The 16376-nt window shown below is 44.6% G+C and overlaps 4 long non-coding RNA genes across 29 annotated transcripts; all 4 read left to right on the top strand.

Moving 5' to 3' along the window:
* The first annotated feature begins 464 nt into the window (after nt 1–464).
* LOC123069006 (uncharacterized) lies at nt 465–15891 on the top strand. 2 transcript variants are annotated; one of them, XR_006432218.1, is made up of 8 exons: nt 465–1130; nt 11176–11318; nt 11390–11436; nt 11926–12056; nt 12149–12198; nt 13830–14518; nt 14633–14720; nt 15513–15891. It is a non-coding gene; the product is annotated as an uncharacterized lncRNA (long non-coding RNA). The 2 variants fall into 2 exon arrangements; XR_006432217.1 differs by lacking the exon at nt 12149–12198 and having other exon boundaries at nt 467–1130; nt 11926–12109.
* Nucleotides 2173–10396, top strand: LOC123069005 (uncharacterized). Of its 23 annotated transcripts, none has more exons than XR_006432199.1 (10): nt 2173–2417; nt 2903–3019; nt 5865–5935; nt 7002–7278; nt 7474–7512; nt 8975–9129; nt 9403–9494; nt 9716–9833; nt 9920–9962; nt 10068–10396. It is a non-coding gene; the product is annotated as an uncharacterized lncRNA (long non-coding RNA). The 23 variants fall into 23 exon arrangements; XR_006432215.1 differs by having other exon boundaries at nt 2174–2417; nt 7165–7197; nt 7474–8494; XR_006432213.1 differs by having other exon boundaries at nt 2174–2417; nt 7165–7278.
* On the top strand, nt 3304–4200 carry LOC123069007 (uncharacterized). Of its 2 annotated transcripts, none has more exons than XR_006432220.1 (3): nt 3304–3319; nt 3807–3923; nt 4054–4200. It is a non-coding gene; the product is annotated as an uncharacterized lncRNA (long non-coding RNA). The 2 variants fall into 2 exon arrangements; XR_006432219.1 differs by lacking the exon at nt 3304–3319 and adding an exon at nt 3336–3719.
* LOC123069008 (uncharacterized) lies at nt 4208–5103 on the top strand. 2 transcript variants are annotated; one of them, XR_006432222.1, is made up of 3 exons: nt 4208–4223; nt 4710–4826; nt 4957–5103. It is a non-coding gene; the product is annotated as an uncharacterized lncRNA (long non-coding RNA). The 2 variants fall into 2 exon arrangements; XR_006432221.1 differs by lacking the exon at nt 4208–4223 and adding an exon at nt 4556–4622.
* Nucleotides 15892–16376: the final 485 nt, after the last annotated feature.

Genomic DNA, 16376 nt, shown 5'->3' with positions numbered 1-16376 from the left:
TTCCACCGCAAAGTAGTGGATAGGGGAAGGTGCCACCGCGCCATTGTGGATGGGTAGATCAGCCATCTCACGACCACGGACGAGCAAATCATCCACCTCGCCGGTGCAGAAGGGCGGATCTTCCACTGCGACACGACAGATGGGAGGATGTGCCACCGTGGCACATCACATGGGTGTATCATTTACCTCACCATCAGGGATGGGCGGATCATCCACTGTGTCACCGCGGATGGGCGGATGACCGCCGCTATCGGGCGGAGCGTCACCCCGTATGGGTGGACGTGCGACTAGGTCATTGATGCTACTATGCGGTTGGGCATAGATCGGGGAAGGCCAATGTGAATTTGAGGAATAATTAAACATATAAACCCTCAAAAAGTGCTAGGCACAACCATCGCACCGCACCACGCGAGGGGTAAAAACCACCGAAAAAAACGCAAGGGCGCACCGCACCACACGAGCAAGCGAGCGGTCGCGCTACTGCGCTAGGGCCACAGCAATCGAGCAAGAGGAAAAACAGCCCCGCGCCCCTCACTCCTCCCTCCCTCGTCCGCCGCCACTCCCTCCCACCTCCTCCTCCTCCTCCTCCTACGCTCTAGGAGCCCCGCCGCCGACTGCTACTCCTCCACCGCCTCGCCTCTTCCCCCTCCTTGCCTTCCCATCGCTCGTCTTCAGGCTGCAGCGGTGATTCCCGATCTGAGCCGTCTTTTCTTTTCCCGTCCCACTCGCCTCCCCCTCCTCGTCACCCTCCTCTCTCTCTCTCCCCCGCGGCTAGGATTCGGGCTAGGGTTCGGGCGCCTTCCCTTCTCTCCTCCTCTACCCAACGCCGCCTCCCCTCCTTTCTCTCCTTCTCCACTAACGAGGCCGGGCCAGGAGCAGCGAGGCCGGGGCGGCGGCGCGGACAAGAAACTGTGGGCTCTCCTCCGCAAATCTCTACCGGGACGACGGTAGCCGGAGGAGGATCCCCGGTCAACAGCGCCCCGGGCGCTCACTGCCAAGAAGCCGCCGGAGGAGGAACTCGACCTGGACGACCGCCGCTGGACGAAGAGCCCCGAAAAAAATCCCCCAACCACCCCTGCGCCACCGCCTCTTCACCTTCGACCACGGGTTGCAACGGTCAGAGGACCAAGGTGTGGATTCCCCCAGCCCCTCCCATCCTTGCGTACACAGCACACACACACTGTCTCTCTCATCTCGTGGATGGGAATGGCCAGCGTGGATTAATTAATTTCATCATATTTCTGTCAGATTTGATTTCAACAGCGGCGGTGGTGTCTTGCTGTTCTTTGCACATATTTCTGCCAGATTTGATTTAATTTCATCCTTGCTATTCATAATCTATTAATTAATGACTTGTACATACATATTTTATCATGTCTACTAACAATCTCGTCAGTTTACAGTTCATACATCGGGTTATTTTATCCTGTTTTCTTCAGGTTTGATTTAGGGTGTTCTTTTTTCCTTTTTCAGATGTATGCCATATGTGTAGCAATCTAACTTATAAAGGATGAAAGGGTTCGTAGTCACAACCGATGGCTTCAGCGCATGATACCACCCGAAGGAAAAAAAGCACCGCAGCGCGTGGGAGCGAGGGCGCACCGCACCACACTATAGCTGGCCAAACGGGCTGGGATAGTTGGGCCGGCCCGGTAGCACGGCCGGCACGGCACGGGCCTGGCACGACATGGCACGTGCTAAACGGGCCGGGCCCGGCACGCGGCACGCCATGGGCCGTGCCTGGGCCTGAAGGGCGAGCACGCGGGCCGGCACGGCACCGCCCGATTAACTTTTTTATATTTTTTTATGTATTCTAATATGGGCCAACAGGTAAAAATAGGCTAAAAAACGCTCAATGCGCAAAATAGCAGCTAGATTAGTGGGCCCGGCGTGCCGGTGGGCCGGCCCGATTAGCATACGGGCCGTGCCTGGGCTGCAGGCTGCAGCACGCGGGCTGGCACGGCACGGCCCGTATAATAATCGTGCCTAGGCGGGCCGGGCCATGCCAGGCACGATTAGGATGGGCCGTGCCGTGCCGGGCCGGGCCGGCCCGTTTGGCCAGCTATACACCACACGACCGGAAAAAACACCGCACCGCGCCCACCACCGCACCGCGCCACGCGTGGGAAAAAAACAGCAAGGGCGAGCAGCGAGGGAAAAAGAAGGGGCAAAGCGAGCGGGCAGCCAGAGACCTGGCCCGCGTCTCCCCGCGCCTCTCCCCGCGACCCTCGTTCCTCCTCCCGCCGCCGCCGCCGCCGCCCACGATGGACGAAGTGAGAGGAAAGAGCCTCGGGAGACCGTCGCCTCTCCTCACCGGCCTTCTCCCAGGTTCCCGATCTGGAGCCTCTCACCTTCTCCTAGATCTGGAGCGGGAGGGACGGACGCCGGCGAGGCCAGCCTCCCCTTCACACACGGAGGTACTCCCCCTCTCCCCTCTGTGCCCTCTCACTTCCCCGGCCTCTTTCTCTTCCCGCGTTCTCGATCTGGCGCCACCACACATCGTGATTCTAGATCGGGCTGCATCTCTCACTGCCAAAAGAGAGCATGGCTGGTGTGGTCTTCATGAAGAGGAGCAAGGGAGGATGAGTAGGACGGGCATGGGAAGGAGCAGCCAGGCCAGAGCTCCGGCGTCGCTCGCGTCATGGTGGAATGGAGCCGACCATCACTATGGGCTGCTGCTCGTGGGTCGTCGTTCCCCAATCTCTGTTGCACATCTTTGGCTTCACCTGTTTTCTTCTGCCTCTTGTCCCCCCCCCTGGTTCTCGATCTGGATTTGGATTTCTTGTTTGTGGGTGTAATCTTTGGCTGCACAAGATGTACGGCGCTGAGTATCTTTACACCTTGTGTTAACATATATACACACACTCCAGTTTCTGACTTCACTTATGTTGACTGACTGCAGGTTGTTGAGATTATTGATCGGTATGATCATGCATGTGTCCCACCTAACATGACTGATAATAAGCTTGCGTACATCCAGAATGAGGCTATATCCAAAGAGTGCACAAGGACTCTCACGGTAATACATAACTGAACGATTTTCTTACAGTATTTTTTCAAGTTTCTAGAATTGTGTTGCGTGTGCAGCTATCAGCAAGCACCTTCTATCAGTCTCTTAGCCAAAATGAGATCTGGGTGTTACCATGCAGGTTACAAAGGATACGAAGCAGCCAATTTATGCCTACTACCAACTTGACAACTTTTATCAGAATCATAGGAGGTATAGTCTTATTTGATGTTTTCAGTCAATAACTTCTGGAGCAACTTATTTGATGTTTTCAGTCAATAAAATGGGATTATTGTCCCTTCACACACGGAGGTACTCCCCCTCTCCCCTCTGTGCCCTCTCACTTCCCCGGCCTCTTTCTCTTCCCGCGTTCTCGATCTGGCGCCACCACACATCGTGATTCTAGATCGGGCTGCATCTCTCACTGCCAAAAGAGAGCATGGCTGGTGTGGTCTTCATGAAGAGGAGCAAGGGAGGATGAGTAGGACGGGCATGGGAAGGAGCAGCCAGGCCAGAGCTCCGGCGTCGCTCGCGTCATGGTGGAATGGAGCCGACCATCACTATGGGCTGCTGCTCGTGGGTCGTCGTTCCCCAATCTCTGTTGCACATCTTTGGCTTCACCTGTTTTCTTCTGCCTCTTGTCCCCCCCCCCCGGTTCTCGATCTGGATTTGGATTTCTTGTTTGTGGGTGTAATCTTTGGCTGCACAAGATGTACGGCGCTGAGTATCTTTTACACCTTGTGTTAACATATATACACACACTCCAGTTTCTGACTTCACTTATGTTGACTGACTGCAGGTTGTTGAGATTATTGATCGGTATGATCATGCATGTGTCCCACCTAACATGACTGATAATAAGCTTGCGTACATCCAGAATGAGGCTATATCCAAAGAGTGCACAAGGACTCTCACGGTAATACATAACTGAACGATTTTCTTACAGTATTTTTTCAAGTTTCTAGAATTGTGTTGCGTGTGCAGCTATCAGCAAGCACCTTCTATCAGTCTCTTAGCCAAAATGAGATCTGGGTGTTACCATGCAGGTTACAAAGGATACGAAGCAGCCAATTTATGCCTACTACCAACTTGACAACTTTTATCAGAATCATAGGAGGTATAGTCTTATTTGATGTTTTCAGTCAATAACTTCTGGAGCAACTTATTTGATGTTTTCAGTCAATAAAATGGGATTATTGTCCCTTCACACACGGAGGTACTCCCCCTCTCCCCTCTGTGCCCTCTCACTTCCCCGGCCTCTTTCTCTTCCCGCGTTCTCGATCTGGCGCCACCACACATCGTGATTCTAGATCGGGCTGCATCTCTCACTGCCAAAAGAGAGCATGGCTGGTGTTGTCTTCATGAAGAGGAGCAAGGGAGGATGAGTAGGACGGGCATGGGAAGGAGCAGTCAGGCCAGAGCTCCGGCGTCGCTCGCGTCAAGGTGGAATGGAGCCGACCATCACTATGGGCTGCTGCTCGTGGGTCGTCGTTCCCCAATCTCTGTTGCACATCTTTGGCTTCACATGTTTTCTTCTGCCTCTTGTCCCCCCCCCCGGTTCTCGATCTGGATTTGGATTTCTTGTTTGTGGGTGTAATCTTTGGCTGCACAAGATGTACGGCGCTGAGTATCTTTTACACCTTGTGTTAACATATATACACACACTCCAGTTTCTGACTTCACTTATGTTGACTGACTTCAGGTTGTTGAGATTATTGATCGGTATGATCATGCATGTGTCCCACCTAACATGACTGATAATAAGCTTGCGTACATCCAGAATGAGGCTATATCCAAAGAGTGCACAAGGACTCTCACGGTAATACATAACTGAACGATTTTCTTACAGTATTTTTTCAAGTTTCTAGAATTGTGTTGCGTGTGCAGCTATCAGCAAGCACCTTCTATCAGTCTCTTAGCCAAAATGAGATCTGGGTGTTACCATGCAGGTTACAAAGGATACGAAGCAGCCAATTTATGCCTACTACCAACTTGACAACTTTTATCAGAATCATAGGAGGTATAGTCTTATTTGATGTTTTCAGTCAATAACTTCTGGAGCAACTTATTTGATGTTTTCAGTCAATAAAATGGGATTATTGTCCCTTCACACACGGAGGTACTCCCCCTCTCCCCTCTGTGCCCTCTCACTTCCCCGGCCTCTTTCTCTTCCCGCGTTCTCGATCTGGCGCCACCACACATCGTGATTCTAGATCGGGCTGCATCTCTCACTGCCAAAAGAGAGCATGGCTGGTGTGGTCTTCATGAAGAGGAGCAAGGGAGGATGAGTAGGACGGGCATGGGAAGGAGCAGCCAGGCCAGAGCTCCGGCGTCGCTCGCGTCATGGTGGAATGGGGCCGACCATCACCATGGGCTGCTGCTCGTGGGTCGTCGTTCCCCAATCTCTGTTGCACATCTTTGGCTTCCCCCGTTTTCTTCTGCCTCTTGTCCCCCCCCCCCCCCCCGGTTCTCGATCTGGATTTGGATTTCTTGTTTGTGGGTGTAATCTTTGGCTGCACAAGATGTACGGCGCTGAGTATCTTTTACACCTTGTGTTAACATATATACACACACTCCAGTTTCTGACTTCACTTATGTTGACTGACTGCAGGTTGTTGAGATTATTGATCGGTATGATCATGCATGTGTCCCACCTAACATGACTGATAATAAGCTTGCGTACATCCAGAATGAGGCTATATCCAAAGAGTGCACAAGGACTCTCACGGTAATACATAACTGAACGATTTCTTACAGTATTTTTTCAAGTTTCTAGAATTGTGTTGCGTGTGCAGCTATCAGCAAGCACCTTCTATCAGTCTCTTAGCCAAAATGAGATCTGGGTGTTACCATGCAGGTTACAAAGGATACGAAGCAGCCAATTTATGCCTACTACCAACTTGACAACTTTTATCAGAATCATAGGAGGTATAGTCTTATTTGATGTTTTCAGTCAATAACTTCTGGAGCAACTTATTTGATGTTTTCAGTCAATAAAATGGGATTATTGTCCCTTCACACACGGAGGTACTCCCCCTCTCCCCTCTGTGCCCTCTCACTTCCCCGGCCTCTTTCTCTTCCCGCGTTCTCGATCTGGCGCCACCACACATCGTGATTCTAGATCGGGCTGCATCTCTCACTGCCAAAAGAGAGCATGGCTGGTGTGGTCTTCATGAAGAGGAGCAAGGGAGGATGAGTAGGACGGGCATGGGAAGGAGCAGCCAGGCCAGAGCTCCGGCGTCGCTCGCGTCATGGTGGAATGGAGCCGACCATCACTATGGGCTGCTGCTCGTGGGTCGTCGTTCCCCAATCTCTGTTGCACATCTTTGGCTTCACCTGTTTTCTTCTGCCTCTTGTCCCCCCCCCCCCCTGGTTCTCGATCTGGATTTGGATTTCTTGTTTGTGGGTGTAATCTTTGGCTGCACAAGATGTACGGCGCTGAGTATCTTTTACACCTTGTGTTAACATATATACACACACTCCAGTTTCTGACTTCACTTATGTTGACTGACTGCAGGTTGTTGAGATTATTGATCGGTATGATCATGCATGTGTCCCACCTAACATGACTGATAATAAGCTTGCGTACATCCAGAATGAGGCTATATCCAAAGAGTGCACAAGGACTCTCACGGTAATACATAACTGAACGATTTTCTTACAGTATTTTTTCAAGTTTCTAGAATTGTGTTGCGTGTGCAGCTATCAGTAAGCACCTTCTATCAGTCTCTTAGCCAAAATGAGATCTGGGTGTTACCATGCAGGTTACAAAGGATACGAAGCAGCCAATTTATTCCTACTACCAACTTGACAACTTTTATCAGAATCATAGGAGGTATAGTCTTATTTGATGTTTTCAGTCAATAACTTCTGGAGCAACTTATTTGATGTTTTCAGTCAATAAAATGGGATTATTGTTTGTTAGTTATGGGTCCTTATGGAAGTCTATATTTGACCTATTGTGTTGACATCAGTTCACAATTTTATTTTCCAGTTCATGCCCCGGTCAAATCTAGAGCTATGCATGCCTATGTCATCTCTCACAGATCACTGTTCTTTTCATTCCTCCAATTGAAACCATGGCTGCCAGTATTGAGGTCACTTGCTATTCCTGCTTTTACTAATGTAAATTTTACTTATTTGTTTTGGTGGCTTAGGTGAACGCCCACAACCCGCCTTTGATTCTTGAGGTGTATTGTGTACTCTAAGATACATTGCCCTTGATGCTTTTCGTGATTTGGCATGGATGTTTGGTTCCTATTAATTTAAAGGTTGTAGTAATGACATTTTCTTTATCATACTAATGAATTTACAGCTTAATCTATCATGCATAATAATGGAATTTTTGGTTCCTGTTAATTTGGGGTGTAGCCAATCTCCTCTCTCTCACACAATCTGAATTTTTTAGCCATGCGTTTCAGCTCATAAAGGCTGAACTATATCTGATTTTTTGCTGCATGTTTCAGGGTCAGGATTCTGTACTAGACGTGATGAGATAAAATGAGGTCTGAATTTTTTAGCCATGCTTTCTTAGCTCATGAAGGCAGGAGCATATGTGATTTTTCTGTACCACCTTCCCGCGGCTCTGAGGATTTTGTCTGCTCGCTGCCTCTCCGCTATTTATTTGTTGTGTCTACTGCATTGTTTGTTCTGCCACCTTTTCCTCAGTTGCTAGCGGGGGCCTTGGCTTATCGTATTGTTTGTTGCCTTCCTCTCATAGGTTCGTTGGTATTGTAAACCATTTTTGTTGTAGTAATAACTACAATGTCAAATAAATTTACATTTCACCTTGCTTCCACTATTATTCAAGTTTTTCCCTGCTTATTGGTCGTACTAGCAAGATGGTTTTTGTTTTTTTACCGTGTCTAACATAGTGTATTTCTACGATTTTTCTCTGTTAAAACATATCCACTTCCATGCTCTTTTCTCTATTTTAGTACACAATAGTATGGCTGCATACTACCAATTGCAGAAATTATTCATTTGCCACTAAAATATATATTTTCCTATTCACAAATTAAATAACAACAAAGATGAAGTTGGTCCCTGGATGCCTAATATGTTCTTTCATATCCTGGTCAGTTTACCAGGTAACAGAATTAATACTTCTTGTTGGTTCAATAGTCAATACCAGTGTTGTGAGAAAATTCCTTACGGTTGTTGTATTTTGGTAGCTTCTTCTTTTGCAAGTGGCAAATTACTGTTATGTATATGTGGAATCCTATTAAATCTGTGCATTGGTTTCAGTCATACTTTTCTAAATGGAGTATAGTTCAAGACTGTTTTGTTCATTAAATCATTCCTTCTACCTTCCAAGTGTGTTGTTGGCACACCTCAAATTACTTCTACTTATACATGTATTCAATGTTTGGCGGCTCGATCCGCTCCTGGATCGGGAGAGGAGGAAGGGAGGTGGGGGCCGGCCGTCTCTGTGCCTCCTCGACGCCGAGCTGCGGCTGCTCCGTGTGTGCGCGCTCTCTCTCTCAGGTACTCTCTCTCTCTCGATCTGAGAGGAAACGATGCAGCCACAGCCTCCTGCACCCCCTTCTCTCTCGCCGATGCTGCTCCCCAACCACTGTGCTGTGACGTTGCTTCCCAAATTGGTCGTTGTCTCGTCTCCTCTGACCTCAATACCGTCCTGGGCGGCGCTGGTACCGAGGTGCCACCTCTGCCTCCACCCCCACTGGGCAAGGAGCTCGAGGTGTTTGGGGGATTCTTGTCCCTGATGTTAATTAGGGTGACTATTTCTGTTTGGGTAATTTGGGGGACGAATTTGATGCTTGTGTTAAATTCTTGTTGTATCATTTTTTGTGCCCATTAAATACATTTACCATTTTATGACTTGAATTTGCGGCCAGAGAATACAGGTCAATTATTCTTCACTAATTCATTTCCTTGTAGTACAGTTGTGTTAGTTATTTGCTTGCAAGATAGCATCTTCCTGAATGATTTCTTTATATTTTTCAGATAAGGAGAACTTTAACCTTGCGCCCACCTATGGCAATATTGCCCTCTTTATATTCTCCCTCGCTCATCAGCAGCAGCGATGGTGGCGTCATTGTCGGCCTTGCAGCATGTGGCATAATCATGTCCATTGCCTACTCTGGGGCAGATCTTTGAAAGTAAGGGATTTCATGCTTACGTGCAAAATGTTTTCTATAATTTTGTGACGTGTAGCCTTTTACTGTTGGAAGGAGGATACTACATGTGGTTCTTTGCCCCCACCTGCGTTTTTTTATCTATATACATTGGGTAAATGTTCTTTTTTTTATTGATGGTTGATTGATACTTAGCTGTTTGTCAGTTTATAAATCATCATAAAAGGAGAAGAATCAACTTTGGCACAGTGGATATATGTTGTTTGCAGAAATTTAATGTCCTCTTCTTCTTTGTAGGTTCCAAGTTGGTTAATGTTGATTTTTGCTCATGCACAACCCATCATAGGAATTAGTAGGATCCTCTTCGATGGATGTAAGGACTGCAACAGGTAAATGTCTTCTGTTTTCACATTTGAAATTTATAGCTTGAACCCTTCATTGAGAAAGCATGCCCTAGGTGTGGCCATGAGTAAGAATAAATGAGGGTCAACAATTGTAGAGCATGGATACAGACATGACTAAGACTTACTGTTTGTTGTGATGCTCCTGCTTTGTCTCTTTGATATATAGATTCCTAAAATCATCTTTGTTGGTTTGGATGATTTTGCAGGTTTCTTTCAGCAGCCTGGGGTTGTTAAGAAGAGGGTCGGGATTGCTCTGGGCAGATGCTTAAATTCCTGGATGTAAACGCACACTTGTCTCCTACACAGGCCAAAATACTATTGGAGGTGTGTGTGTAGTTCTAATTTACTAACATTCTTCTTTCTTTTACCACTGACTGCATCTGACAAATGAACTGTGTGGTTGCTTTCAGATAAGGATACCCGCGCTGCTGCTGTTGCGTTTGGTTAGGGAGGGTGAGCTTCTTCTTTTATTCAGTTTAATCAATGTTCGATCCCCGCTGCTGCTGTTGTCTGCTGATTTGTTCTTGTTTGTTTCTTCTTCTTTGTTGTTGTTTGTAGGGCTTCTTCGTCTGCTTTGCCGTGCGGTGGCTGTGCGGCTGCTTGTTCCTTCTTGTCCGGTGTACATGAGAAGCTCCAATTTTGTCGGTAATAGCCACTGGAGAAAGTAGTGATTGGGTTTATATGGGATAGTTATGTATGTCCATTGTGTGATGGGAAATACAATGCAGTGGTTAATTGTCACATGGCTTCTCAATAGTGGCTTCTCAGTAAAAAAAAGTTATATGATGTATGATAGCCATGAGTATGATGATTTTTCGGATGGGCGGTAAGCTTCCCATGTTTGATGTTTTTTTTTACTTTTTAAAATTGAACGATGCTGGTGAGAATAGTACTGTGGTGTACACTTCTATTTGGTCATATATTTTGTCCTTTTTTGGTTCTCAGTGTGGATATATGGTCCTCATTTTTTTATTTTGTTCTATTTAATTTGGTTCTATAAGATTAAGATCCATACTTATCTTTAATCTGATGTTGTTCATGTATATGATGTCCTTCGATTTTAGGAATAGTATCTTATGTTGAATGTATTCTTCCTTTGTCAAATTTTTGTGGTATCTACCTCAGGACTTGCCTTTAAAATAGGTAAAATTGGTATCATTGCTGAAACCTTTTTTTTACTTGGTGAAATCCTAATTTTAGCAACACTTATGGTTTCACATGATCTTTACTCTTGCTCAAACATAAAGTTATCAAATAATGTAAAAAAAAATTCAACACGAACATGGTTTTCAAACGGGTCTTTGCGCCATTTGGCGCAACGGGTCATCTAGTCGTTCTAAAACACCCCCATTCCTTCTCTTCCTATCAATTTAATCCGGACCCACTCTGGACCATTTTCAGAAACCACTCTAAACCATTTTCTGAAAATTGATAGGAAGAGAGTGATTTTCATAACAGCGGCTGCAGCCCCCAGGGTTAATTAGAACCTAAAATGTTTCCTTTAGTTTATGAAAAAGGTCTAGAGTGGTTTCTGCAGCTGCTGTTATGTTTCATTGATTCAGTCCTATAGTTGGATAGTTCCAGTGGATTTTACTAAATGGTTTTGTAGATTTAATTAGTGAAAAGGCCTCAATTGGTTTATGCAACATTGCTTGTCTGCTGGCAGTTGGAGCATACTAGGTAAATGGGCCTTGCCGTGAGTCGTGGTGCAACAGTGACCTCGATTGGCAGGGCAATGGTCAGATACGAGTCAGCACCAAAGATGACTGTAAGCACTCAAAAAAGTTTACCACGCTAGAGCTATGTCAGGTGCCTACTGTTCTTTTGTGCTTTTTGTTTTCTATTTCCCGTCAGAAGCTCATTCCATAATCAATTTGCAGGTTGTACGGGGGCAGTTAATGAATATACTTGTGACACTTATACTCAGGTAAATTACTAATCATTCAAATCACTAATAATCAGGTAAAGCACAATAATAAGCCCACTAGTCATAGAAGAGGAAAAATAACCACAAAGTGAAAATAGATTGTGAAAATTAGATGGCTCAGACGATGTAAAAGACAGAATCGGACGACCAGCGAGTTTTCAATCTGGGGGAGCTCGGAGTAGCCGAGTTGCCCAGCCAGATTAATTTTTATTGGGCATCCAGATTCTTATTTTGCGTTTCGTAGATTTTTAGCTGGTGTATAAACATACACACGCACACTGACTTCAGATTTCAGTGACGGGGGTAAATTATTGTGCCATATGTATTGTTGCCATATTTAGTAATCATGCATATACATGTACATTGGTTTTTATCAAATGTACATGTGCTCCTGTAGCATATCTTCAGGTTTGGGGATTTAAATGCCCTTTGTTTTGTGTACCAGGTGGTTAACTGAGATTTTGTTTGCTTATTCTACTGTTTTTTTAGCAATGCCGACAAACATGGTTTATGATGATATTGGTGGTCTGAAGCTTTAGATCGTCGGGGCTGCTCTCATTCGTTCAATTTGCCAGTGATCCTTCCATTCTACTGCTGCTCATTATTATCATATGAAGGAGGTGTTCTTCCGTTACAATACTCCTGACGTGTTTCATGAAATGTCTATGAGCTGGTATGTTGTTCATTCTCTTATTTTTTCTTCTACTTGCAGGCTGATCTATGTTCTCTGTTTGTTGGGTCCTTCGTGTCATTATGAACAAGGTTGGGTCTCTCTTGCTTAGTTTTTGTCTACTAAAAGTGATGTGAGCTGATGTGCTTGTTTGGGCGGTCTCCCTGTGTGTGTGATATTTGTTTGCATATCAACCCTGTGCTTGAAACTTACTTGCATATCATGATATCAAACGAGGATGTGTTCTTGTTTACCTCTTGAATAGACAGATCTTGGTGCATTACTGGTACCGTGCCTCTAGGTGGTCAGCGAGAGTCGCACTTGCGCTATGCTTCCCTCTGGATTCTAGCATGGTGTTCGGGTGCCTAGCTTAGTTCAGTTCTGAGTCGAAAGCAGCGAAATCATATGTTTCTGAATCTTGGATATACCTTACAATGCAGCGGCCCATTCTTGTTGTGCCTGGACTGGCTAGATCGATTAGAGTTTGTCTAATATGCCTTCGGTAATCAGCAGCAACACACGAGATCCTGGAACCTGCATTAGTTATTGTTTGCACAATAATTACTTATTGATATCATTACCAGGCTATCCGAGCCATCAATCCCCGGACACCACTTGGTTTCCTTGCCCATTTATTCATCGGATCTGTACACAATCGACAAGATTGACTTCAGATCTTACATAAGGTTTCATAAAGATAGTTCAGAACCTAAGCTATACAAAGTTTTACAAACGAAATCTACACAAACTCATGGATTTGAAACTGAAAGATATTATGTGATGCATCTCTCCAAAATCCAGCATAATTATATAGAGGAAACATATATTCCCAGAAATTTACGGTCGCGGTTGAGAGCAACGGCGAGTGTAGAGCAAGCCTGTGGGAGAGTTTTTCTGAAAGCAAGCCCTCAGCTCGCCCCGACAACCTTTCCCTGTCAGCTTCGCTCCCCTCTTCCTCCTCTTTGCTTAGAATTGTTTTATTGTCATTCATATTCTGTATTAAATTCTGATGAGGTTTCTGCTTGTTAGATTAAATTCTAGCCAAGACTAAACTGTAGCCACAAGAAGGCAGGATTCTACTTATTTAGTCTAAAAAAGAGTTTTTGACTTATTTGATTAGATTCTAAGTCAGCTTTTGGGGGGACTTTAGATACAATCTGTTAGTTGAAAAAATATGTGTTCTTGCGCTTGAGAAATTGCTGCCAGTGTTACTGTATCATATATGAATATGTACAAGGCATCAGAAAGCACAAGTAGCAGGAACAATTAGTTCAGTTTTAATATTATAGTGCTACTCATCCTAAATTGTGTTAAATTAATCTGCTAGACTATGGTGATGACAGAGGGGTACTGTTTTTTAAAATTATTTCTTTGTTCCAATTATAAAGGGCCCTCTGCAAGGATATTTATTTCATCATGTGTAGAAGTTTAGTTGGACAGATATTGTTCGTCAGTTTCTTAGTGCGTGCCTAGCTGTTTCCCCTTTTTACATTGCTTATTTTCTATAGGATTTCTTGAAAGATAATAGCTTGCTTCAACAATTGTAGAACGATCATGGTTTCTTTGCATTCCTGTACTTTTATACGATTAACAATTTCATGGCTATCCTGTGTAAGGAACAGACATCATTGGCATTAGCCAATGCATTTGCGTTAAATGCCCTGTTGGCCGAGTGATGCAGTCCTATTGTGAAGATGCTTATTGTTTCATTTCTGTAATGTAGGAACATGTATAACCTTTCAAGTTCACTGATGTGGTTACCACTACAACACACGTCCCTCTAAGGACCAAGGGTGGGCATGATCTTCTACAAGGTTGTCTGTGACTATTAGTACGGGATCAACTTTGCGGTGTCCCCATCGCTTCAAGTCAAGCTAATAGAGCTAAATGGGTATCCAATTTTAGAAAGCACACTTAAGAAACATGCACACGTGTCTTTAGATCCTATGGAGCATTCCTAATAATGACCATCTATTTAACTATCTTGGATCATTACCATTACAAAATGCAGCATGGCATTCATAATGTTCAGTTATTCATAAATGTGGCATTTAATTATTCTCTTGGCATGATATTTAAGCATGTTGCATATACCAATCTGTTGATAATTCAATTATTGATTCTGATGTACAAACATGCAAAACCATTGCCTGTTTGGATGATGCACATGAGTATGTTTTTGTTAGTTTTCGGTGATGTATGTCGTGAAGCGGGACGGGCGGACGGAGACGGTGCACTTCGACAAGATCACGGTGTGGTTCAAGAAGCTCAGCTATGGGCTCAGCCAGGAGCACCGCGACCCCGTGCTCGGTCTGCGTCAGGGTATACATGGGCGTCACCACCAGCCAGCTCGACGAGCTCGCCGCCGAGACCGCCGCCGCGCTCACGGCCTCCCAGCCTGACTATGCCTCCGTACGTTCCCTCTTTCGATCTGTCTCTCCCCTTCCGGTCCGTTCCGTTCCCCCTCACGGTGCCCGTGTTCGTATGTCCTGGTCTGACGTATGTGCGTGTGTGGTTCTTCTGCAGCTCGCGGCAAGGATTGTTGTGCCCAACCTGCCGCCAAGTGGAAATAGTCTGTGTGGCGCTTGTAAATAGAGAGCATTCTGGTAGAAAGGTACAGGAAAGAATAGGGAAACTTCTGTCATTTTCTTTGGTCTCTGAAAAATAAATGGTGATATGGGCTGATACATTGCTAAATTACATGATACAAACTCACTTCTTTTTTTATTTTTGGTTTACTTTGTTGTGCTACAATGGCTCTCCTAGGAATGTTCTTCCATGCTTTGATGTGCACAATCCAGAAAGTGCATGCATCCAGAAACCAAATAGGATTTTTTATGTGTTATCTTCTCTTAAATCTTGTGCTTGTCCAATAAGAATAAGGTTTGGTGGTATTGCCTTTGTCTGTCACCTGGTAGATTTCAGACTTCAAGCTAGCTGCAGTTATTTCAGGTTGTATGTGCAAATCCTTGGTGTGACATGATTGGTAACTGACCATGAATACGTTGCAATCTGATATGTCTAATTCTTGATTTATGTGGTACCATCGTCTAAAAATTGGTCCTAAAGATACATGACCATGAATACGTTGCAATCTGATATGTCTAATTCTTGATTTATGTGGTACCATCGTCTAAAAATTGGTCCTAAAGATACATGATGTTTTTGTACAAAGTTGAGACAGTTATTTTGGAACGGAGGGAGTATTAGATTATTTTGTTCCTTTTTAATTTGGTTCTAAAATATAGTTTCAGAGTGATCATTTTGCATCAGCCAAGCTTGCCCTTGTTACAAATAATTGTTCTGTTGTCCTCAATTCACTTTCTCGGTTTTTTAATGCTACAAGTATTATTGGTCCAGTTTTTTTTAGTTATTCATCATGCCATTTTTCTTTCTGCCTTTGTAGCTGAAAGATTAGCAAGACTGGCTAAATTCTGAACATGTTCCATGTGAGAGAAATAGCATGTTGATTTCATCTTGAAATAATCATAGCTGAGGGACGAGCTTCGTAACTAAGGGTCATGTGTAGAGCTGAAGGAAGAAGTTGCGAGGCTTGGAACTCTCCTTGTGAAGGGCTCAGGACAGCAGTGAGGACAATGCCTCTTTAGTTGTAATTGTGATACTCCTGATCTGCAAGTAAACACTCCTGTGATACTAAATGTTGGTTGTTAGTACAGAGGTGGTGACATTAGTTGGTTCTCTGGTATTGATTTCATGATTTGTGGTTAATACATGATGTAATACAATCCACACTGCATTATATTTCCAGTTACATCTTTTACTTACTCACTACTAACATTCTTTCTAATTCGCTTCTTACATTCTTTCTAATTCGCTTCTTGCGCCATTGGCGCAACCGGGTCATCTAGTATAGTAAAAGGACGTGCCCCTAAGGTTCTGACCAAGCATAGGTGGTAGAAATAGAAATCCTTTGCACTGATGAGAAATTAAAGGTGGCTACAAAATCGCAATCGCCTGTAATGTTTCCTGCATTGTCCTAACCACCTCTGTACTGCATTGAGGAGAAAACAAAATAAGAGTTGCTTTTAAAAATTCATTAACTTTTTGTTGGACCATGATCATCTATCAATTATTATTTTTCTCCACTTTTTCTTACAATGTGTGTTATATTATTTTAGATACACGTTACACCCATCTAACATGAAACTGATTTTTATGCATTCCTATAAATACACCTAAGATTCATCGACTCCCTCTCCGTCAAAATATATAACACCCTTCAAATTTTGATTCTAAATTTTACTATGCA

This window comes from Triticum aestivum, chromosome 3B (assembly GCF_018294505.1).
Source record: "Triticum aestivum cultivar Chinese Spring chromosome 3B, IWGSC CS RefSeq v2.1, whole genome shotgun sequence".
Taxonomy (NCBI): Eukaryota; Viridiplantae; Streptophyta; class Magnoliopsida; order Poales; family Poaceae; genus Triticum; species Triticum aestivum.
The sequence above is the reverse complement of the archived record's forward strand: the minus strand, read 5'-3'. Positions and strand labels throughout refer to the sequence as shown.